Source organism: Coregonus clupeaformis, unplaced genomic scaffold, assembly GCF_020615455.1.
Source record: "Coregonus clupeaformis isolate EN_2021a unplaced genomic scaffold, ASM2061545v1 scaf0163, whole genome shotgun sequence".
Taxonomy (NCBI): Eukaryota; Metazoa; Chordata; class Actinopteri; order Salmoniformes; family Salmonidae; genus Coregonus; species Coregonus clupeaformis.
The window spans coordinates 47501-56529 of NW_025533618.1; the positions used below are offsets into that span (position 1 = coordinate 47501).

The window sequence follows — 9029 nt, forward strand, 5'->3', positions numbered from 1 at the left end:
GAGAGAGGGGGAGAGAGAGGAAGGAGAGGAGAGGAGAGGAGAGGAGAGGAGAGGGGGATGAGAGGAGAGGGAGGAGAGGGGGGATGAGAGGAGAGGGGATGAGAGGAGAGGGGAGGAGAGGGGGATGAGAGAGGGGGATGAGATGAGAGGGGGATAAGATGAGAGGGGGATGAGAGGAGAGGAGAGGGGGATGAGAGGAGAGGGGGATGAGATGAGAGGAGAGGGGGATGAGAGGAGAGCGGGATGAGAGGAGAGGGGGATGAGATGAGAGAGGGAGGAGAGGAGAGGGGGAGGAGAGGAGAGGGGGATGAGAGGAGAGAGGGAGGAGAGGAGAGAGGGAGGGAGGAGAGGGAGAGGGGATGAGAGGAGAGGGGGATGAGAGGAGAGAGGGAGGAGAGGAGAGGGGGATGAGAGGAGAGGGGGATGAGAGGAGAGGAGAGGAGAGGAGAGGAGAGGAGAGGAGAGGAGAGGGGATGAGATGAGATGAGAGAGGGATGAGAGGGGGATGAGAGGAGAGGGGGATGAGAGGAGAGATAAAACCACTTGAAAGGGCTGCTTGTTGGCTGTTCTAATGTAACTGTCATGGAGTCACTTTGTGTTTCATCATTGAGAAGTGCGAGGATGATAGGGAATAATGACATGCTGATAGCCAAGGGTGGAATAATAACATGCTGATAGCCAAGGGTGGAATAATAACATGCTGATAGCCAAGGGTGGAATAATAACATGCTGATAGCCAAGGGTGGAATAATGACATGCTGATAGCCAAGGGTGGAATAATAACATGCTGATAGCCAGGGGTGGAATAATAACATGCTGATAGCCAAGGGTGGAATAATAACATGCTGATAGCCAAGGGTGGAATAATGACATGCTGAGAGCCAAGGGTGGAATAATGACATGCTGATAGCCAGGGGGTGGAATAATAACATGCTGATAGCCAAGGGTGGAATAATGACATGCTGATAGCCAAGGGTGGAATAATAACATGCTGATAGCCAAGGGTGGAATAATGACATGCTGAGAGCCAAGGGTGGAATAATAACATGCTGATAGCCAGGGGTGAAATAATAACATGCTGATAGCCAAGGGTGGAATAATGACATGCTGATAGCCAAGGGTGGAATAATAACATGCCGATAGCCAAGGGTGGAATAATAACATGCTGATAGCCAAGGGTGGAATAATAACATGCTGATAGCCAAGGGTGGAATAATAACATGCTGATAGCCAAGGGTGGAATAATGACATGCTGATAGCCAAGGGTGGAATAATAACATGCTGATAGCCAGGGGTGGAATAATAACATGCTGATAGCCAAGGGTGGAATAATAACATGCTGATAGCCAAGGGTGGAATAATGACATGCTGAGAGCCAAGGGTGGAATAATGACATGCTGATAGCCAGGGGTGGAATAATAACATGCTGATAGCCAAGGGTGGAATAATGACATGCTGATAGCCAAGGGTGGAATAATAACATGCTGATAGCCAAGGGTGGAATAATGACATGCTGAGAGCCAAGGGTGGAATAATAACATCCTGATAGCCAGGGTGGAATAATAACATGCTGATAGCCAAGGGTGGAATAATGACATGCTGATAGCCAAGGGTGGAATAATAACATGCCGATAGCCAAGGGTGGAATAATAACATGCTGATAGCCAAGGGTGGAATAATAACATGCTGATAGCCAAGGGTGGAATAATAACATGCTGATAGCCAGGGGTGGAATAATAACATGCTGATAGCCAAGGGTGGAATAATAACATGCTGATAGCCAAGGGTGGAATAATGACATGCTGAGAGCCAAGGGTGGAATAATAACATGCTGATAGCCAGGGGTGGAATAATAACATGCTGATAGCCAAGGGTGGAATAATGACATGCTGATAGCCAAGGGTGGAATAATAACATGCTGATAGCCAGGGGTGGAATAATAACATGCTGATAGCCAAGGGTGGAATAATAACATGCTGATAGCCAAGGGTGGAATAATGAAATGCAACACTTCATGAAGTGTTGCATCACAGCTACTGTGCTCATCTGTGGAAGCCTCAACTCCTAACTCACAATAGTGTTTCACTGTTCCTCTAGGAATCCTCCACACCCTCATCCTCACACAGAGCAAATGGAGGTTATATGTTCCGATACATTATTCAGATCTCATGTACGGTTGAGTCAGGCTGACAGACACTCCCATGCACTCGGGGGGATCTGTCGGGGAGTGAGCCATTAACCGGAGGGTTGCCGGCATCAATATCTCAGGTGCCACCTACTGCCGATGTTCCCTTGACAGGAACTTAACCCCTGCTCCAGCCTCTTTGACCTTATGTGTGTATATCGGGGTGTTGATAAAAGTAGAAGATTAATGTCCATCTGGACTAATAAAGTAGATCTTATCCTCCGTCAACTCAATTCATGTGCAGTGAGTCAGTCAGACAGTACAAATGGAAAGTACTTAAAGATGGGAAGTTAGGAATTTGTAGCTACTTCTGGACAGGCAGTTGGTGTTAAATACCTCACATTAAATTCACATCTAGTATCCATTCATTATTTAATTGGCATTTCTGTTTCCCAGGTGGTGTTTTAGACCTGTATAACTGTTTAAGGTGTCACCAAATGTCCTTATTCATTACAAACCTACGTTTTACACACGGTTAGATAAAAACACTACAGATCACAGCATATGTTCAGGTTATGGACAGAACAGGAATTTCAGAAGAAACAACCCCCAGATGAGTTCCTATCTGGTTTATAGGAGATATTTACTCAACACAGAAACGATCCCCAGATGAGTTTCTATCAGGTTTATAGGAGATATTTACTCAACACAGAAACGATCCCCAGATGAGTTCCTATCTGGTTTATAGGAGATATTTACTCAACACAGAAACGATCCCCAGATGAGTTCCTATCTGGTTTATAGGAGATATTTACTCAACACAGAAACGATCCCCAGATGAGTTCCTATCTGTCACGATCGTCTATGAAGTAGGACCAAAGCGCAGCGTTGGTAGCGAACATATTGACTTTAATGCAATACACGAGAATACAAAACAAAACACGATCATGAAGTCCTCAGTGACAACGACTGAACATAGAACAAAAACCCACAACCCCAAGGTGAACAATGACAGTTTAAATATGGCTCCCAATCAGAGATAACGAGCCGACAGCTGACACTCGTTACCACTGATTGGGAGTCACTGGACCAAACAATGAAACCACCAATAACAACCCAACTAATCCCCAAACACAACAAAAATGAACACACCCTGGCTCAATAATACAAAGTCCCGGAGCCAGAGCGTGACAGTACCCCCCCCTAAAGGCGCGGACTGCGACCGCGCCTCAAAAGAACCCAAATAGGGAGGGCTGGGTGGGTGTTGCTCTCGGAGGCGGCTCCGGCTCTGGCTCGGGCTTGACCACCATCCTACATCCATCCCCCAGTGGCCCGGTCCGATCCAACCCAGCTGGCTGGATCCGGACTGATGACGCACCCCTAGCTTGGCGCATGAGGCAGGGACGGACCGGACCTGGCTGACGATACGCATCCTCGGCTTGGTGCGTGGAGCCGGAACGGACCTCCTCAGGCTGACGACTCGCCTCCCTGGCTTAAAGTGCGCGTAGCAGGAATAGGCTGAACCAGGTTGGCGACTCGCCCCTTGGTTTGGTGCGAGTAGCCGGAACAGCTGACCCAGGTTGACGACTTCGCACCCTTAGCCTGGTGCGAGTGGCAGGAACAGTCCCGGGTTGGGCGGCGACGCACCCGTAGTTTTGATGCGTGGAGCGGGAACCGGCCGGGCTGGGCTGGCGACGCACCCCTTTGGCTTGGTGCGTAGAGCAGGGACAGGCCGGGCTGGGCTGGCGACGCGCACCACTGGCTTGGTGCGGGAAGCAGGGGACGGGCCGGAAGGGCTGGCGAAACGCACCACAGACTTGGTGCGGGGAGCAGGGAACAGGTCGAGCTGGCCTAGCGACGCACACCGTTGGCTTGGTGTGGGGAGCAGGCACAGGCCGGACAGGGCCGACGAAACGCACCACAGACTTGGTGCAGGGAGCAGGAACAGACCGAGTCGGGCTGGCGGCGCGCACCACAGGCTCCATGCGAGGAACAGGAACAGACAGGACCGCACTGAGGACACACACCCCTGGCCCTACACGGGGATCAGGAACGGGCCGGACCGGACTGGTAACACACCCCAGTACCCTTCGCCGTGCCTCCACACCTTCCTTCCCCTTCGTGACCAGTGGCCCCCTTAACCTGGCGGCCTTTTCTGCCAACCTACTGCACTCCTCTAACCCGTACTCCTGCTGCCCCGACGTCGTGAGCCCCCCTAAAAAAATTTCTGGGGGTCTCTCCTCTCCGTGGACCAGGCCTCTATAGTCCTCTCCCAACCTTCGCTCTTCTGTCTCCACCACTCGTCATCCAACTCCTGGAAACGCTGCTTGGTCTCGTTGTGGTGGGTTTTTCTGTCACGATCGTCTAGAAGTAGGACCAAAGCGCAGCGTTAGTAGCGAACATATTGACTTTAATGCAATACACGAGAATACAAAACAAAACACGATCATGAAGTCCTCAGTGACAACGACTGAACATAGAACAAAAACCCACAACCCCAAGGTGAACAATGACAGTTTAAATATGGCTCCCAATCAGAGATAACGAGCCGACAGCTGACACTCGTTACCACTGATTGGGAGTCACTGGACCAAACAATGAAACCACCAATAACAACCCAACTAATCCCCAAACACAACAAAAATGAACACACCCTGGCTCAATAATACAAAGTCCCGGAGCCAGAGCGTGACACTATCAGGTTTATAGGAGATATTTACTCATCACAGAAACGATCCCCAGATGAGTTCCTATCTGGTTTATAGGAGATATTTACTCAACACAGAAACGATCCCCAGATGAGTTCCTATCAGGTTTATAGGAGATATTTACTCATCACAGAAACGATCCCCAGATGAGTTCCTATCTGGTTTATAGGAGATATTTACTCAACACAGAAATGATCCCCAGATGAGTTCCTATCTGGTTTATAGGAGATATTTACTCAACACAGAAACGATCCCCAGATGAGTTCCTATCAGGTTTATGGGAGATATTTACTCAACACAGAAATGATCCCCAGATGAGTTCGTATCTGGTTTATAGGAGATATTTACTCAACACAGAAAGCGATCCCCAGATGAGTTCGTATCTGGTTTATAGGAGATATTTACTCAACACAGAAAGCGATCCCCAGATGAGTTCCTATCTGGTTTATAGGGAGATATTTACTCAACACAGAAATGATCCCCAGATGAGTTCGTATCTGGTTTATAGGAGATATTTACTCAACACAGAAACGATCCCCAGATGAGTTCGTATCTGGTTTATAGGAGATATTTACTCAACACAGAAACAATCCCCAGATTAGTTCGTATCTGGTTTATAGGAGATATTTACTCAACACAGAAACGATCCCCAGATGAGTTCCTATCTGGTTTATAGGAGATATTTACTCAACACAGAAACGATCCCCAGATGAGTTCATATCAGGTTAGTGATCATATTCATCTATATCTATTTCTCTGACCTAAACGTTTCCCTCTATCCTTCATTATTTATTAATAGCTTGTGCCAGATTGTATATAACTTTACATGCCTATATTCCCCCTAATAACCAGCTTCAAGTCCCTATATGGTAGATAATGTAGTAGATTTATAGATTTATAGGCATGTAAAGATTACATTGGTACCCATTCTACTCCTTGCAAGGGGAGGAACAAACACCACTGTGTTTGTTGGCCTGGTCATAGAGCCTTGTCTCCTCAACCTCTCATTGTCTCCTCAACTTCTCCTTGTCTCCTCAACTTCTCATTGTCTCCTCAACTTCTCCTTGTCTCCTCAACTTCTCCTTGTCTCCTCAACTTATCCTTGTCTCCTCAACCACTCCTTGTCTCCTCAACTTCTCCTTGTCTCCTCAACCACTCCTTGTCTCCTCAACCTCTCCTTGTCTCCTTAACCACTCCTTGTCTCCTCAACTTCTCCTTGTCTCCTCAACTTCTCCTTGTCTCCTCAACTTCTCATTGTCTCCTCAACTTCTCCTTATCTCCTCAACTTCTCCTTGTCTCCTCAACTTCTCATTGTCTCCTCAACTTCTCCTTGTCTCCTCAACGTCTCCTTGTCTCCTCAACTCTCCTTGTCTCCTCAACTCTCCTTGTCTCCTCAACTTATCCTTGTCTCCTCAACCTCTCCTTGTCTCCTCAACTCTCCTTGTCTCCTCAACCTCTCCTTGTCTCCTCAACTTCTCATTGTCTCCTCAACTCTCCTTGTCTCCTCAACCTCTCCTTGTCTCCTCAACTTCTCCTCTTCTCCTCAACTCTCCTTGTCTCCTCAACCTCTCCTTGTCTCCTCAACCTCTCCTTGTCTCCTCAACTCTCCTTGTCTCCTCAACCTCTCCTTGTCTCCTCAACTTCTCCTTGTCTCCTCAACTCTCCTTGTCTCCTCAACTTCTCCTTGTCTCCTCAACTCTCCTTGTCTCCTCAACCTCTCCTTGTCTCTTCAACCTCTCCTTGTCTCCTCAACTTCTCCTTGTCTCCTCAACTCTCCTTGTCTCCTCAACATCTCCTTGTCTCCTCAACCACTCCTTGTCTCCTCAACTTCTCCTTGTCTCCTCAACCACTCCTTGTCTCCTCAACCTCTCCTTGTCTCCTCAACTTCTCCTTGTCTCCTCAACCTCTCCTTGTCTCCTCAACTTCTCATTGTCTCCTCAACTTCTCCTTGTCTCCTCAACTTCTCATTGTCTCCTCAACCTCTCCTTGTCTCCTCAACTTCTCCTTGTCTCCTCAACTCTCCTTGTCTCCTCAACCTCTCCTTGTCTCCTCAACTTCTCTTTCTCTCCTCAACTCTCCTTGTCTCCTCAACCTCTCCTTGTCTCCTCAACTTCTCCTTGTCTCCTCAACTCTCCTTGTGTCCTCAACCTCTCCTTGTCTCTTCAACCTCTCCTTGTCTCCTCAACTCCTCCTTGTCTCCTCAACTCTCCTTGTCTCCTCAACATCTCCTTGTCTCCTCAACCACTCCTTGTCTCCTCAACTTCTCCTTGTCTCCTCAACCACTCCTTGTCTCCTCAACCTCTCCTTGTCTCCTCAACTTCTCCTTGTCTCCTCAACTACTCCTTGTCTCCTCAACTTCTCATTGTCGACTCAACTTCTCCTTGTCTCCTCAACTTCTCCTTGTCTCCTCAACTTCTCCTTGTCTCCTCAACTCTCCTTGTCTCCTCAACTCTCCTTGTCTACTCAACTTCTCCTTGTCTCCTCAACCTCTCCTTGTCTCCTCAACTCTCCTTGTCTCCTCAACCTCTCCTTGTCTCCTCAACTTCTCCTTGTCTCCTCAACCCTCCTTGTCTCCTCAACCTCTCCTTGTCTCCTCAACCTCTCCTTGTCTCCTCAACCCCTCCTTGTCTCCTCAACTCTCCTTGTCTCCTCAACTCAAAAGGTGGGAATGTAGTAGTGTTGTTCTGGTGACTAGTTGGTAGTTGAACTAACATAGAATGTACAGTAGACCAATTGAATGGTGAATGTGCTATGCACCAATCGTATAAATAGTTCTGCGTCAATCTCAGATAGTAGTATTTCACAATACTACTGGAATAATGTCTGTCGATAGTTGGGGAAAAGAGTATCACTTTACATTTGGTTGTTCTTATTGGCTACAAGCAACACGGTGCTGTTACATGGTACTAAGAAGTAAGAGCAATTTGGTGTGAAGTGTTACTGAAAAAAGTCACATTCTCTTCCTCATAGCAGCCTGCGTATAGAAATGCCAGATTGCATACATATCAAGCTATAGCCTTAGCTGCACTAACGTCATCCTAAGAGAATGTCTTCCACTGACTGTTCTTTACATTGGAACAGCAGGTGAAGCTGATTGATTCTCCATCAACTGGGAGATATAGATTAAACATTTACTGACTCTTAACAGTCTGCAGCACGTGTCTTTTTGCTAGGAAATGTCGATGCTGTCATCGGCTTAGAAACGCTAGCCTGGAATCCCAACTGATTTGCTCTGTTTCACCATTATTTTACATGAAACAAAGTTTAGCAGTTGGGATTTCAGGCTATAAAAAGGCCCATCCCTTACTGTCTCAAAAAGTAAGAGAATGTGACTGACATTTAACAACCCTCTTTGTGTGTGTAACTGTTTGTTGTGCAATATGTTATTAGACAACAATATGTTATTAGACAACAATATGTTATTAGACAACAATATGTTATTAGACAACAATATGTTATTGGACAACAATATGTTATTGGACAAAAATATGTTATTAGACAACAATATGTTATTAGACAACAATATGTTATTGGACAACAATATGTTATTGGACAACAATATGTTATTAGACAACAATATGTTATTGGACAACAATATGTTATTGGACAACAATATGTTATTAGACAACAATATGTTATTGGACAACAATATGTTATTAGACAACAATATGTTATTCTACAACAATATGTTATTGGACAACAATATGTTATTGGACAACAATATGTTATTGGACAACAATATGTTATTCTACAACAATATTGTGTTGGACACCAATATGTTATTGGACAACAATATGTTATTGGACAACAATATGTTATCAAATATGTTTTCCAATATGTTATTGTGTTATACCAGAATAGGTTGTCTTTGTGGACATCTGTTCAATGTCTGTGTGTGATTAACCTGGCTGATGTGTAGCACTGTAGTGGCACTAACTCCTGCTGGGGATTGTATCTGCGCATCCCAAATGGCACCCTATTCCCTCTATGGCGCACTACTATTAATCAGAGCCCTATGGACCCTGGTCAAAAGTAGTGCACTATGTAGGGAATATGGTGCCATTTGGGACAAAGTCTGTATTCAACATATTCATCATCAGTACACAAACTGTAACTGAATGAGTCAGTATTAATGATAATCTGTTGTTGTTCTGTTTCAGTTCCGGCTCCCAGAAGATTACGTTTTAAAGTCCTGG

At 46.1% G+C, this 9029-nt stretch overlaps 1 long non-coding RNA gene across 1 annotated transcript in view; it reads left to right on the forward strand.

Annotated features, from left to right (window-relative positions):
- Window positions 1–9029, forward strand: part of LOC121542745 — a 16437-nt gene extending 7408 nt beyond the window's left edge. The window contains exon 3 of the long non-coding RNA XR_005995958.2: window positions 8994–9029. This is a non-coding gene — a long non-coding RNA (uncharacterized LOC121542745). The remainder of the gene's footprint in view (window positions 1–8993) is intronic.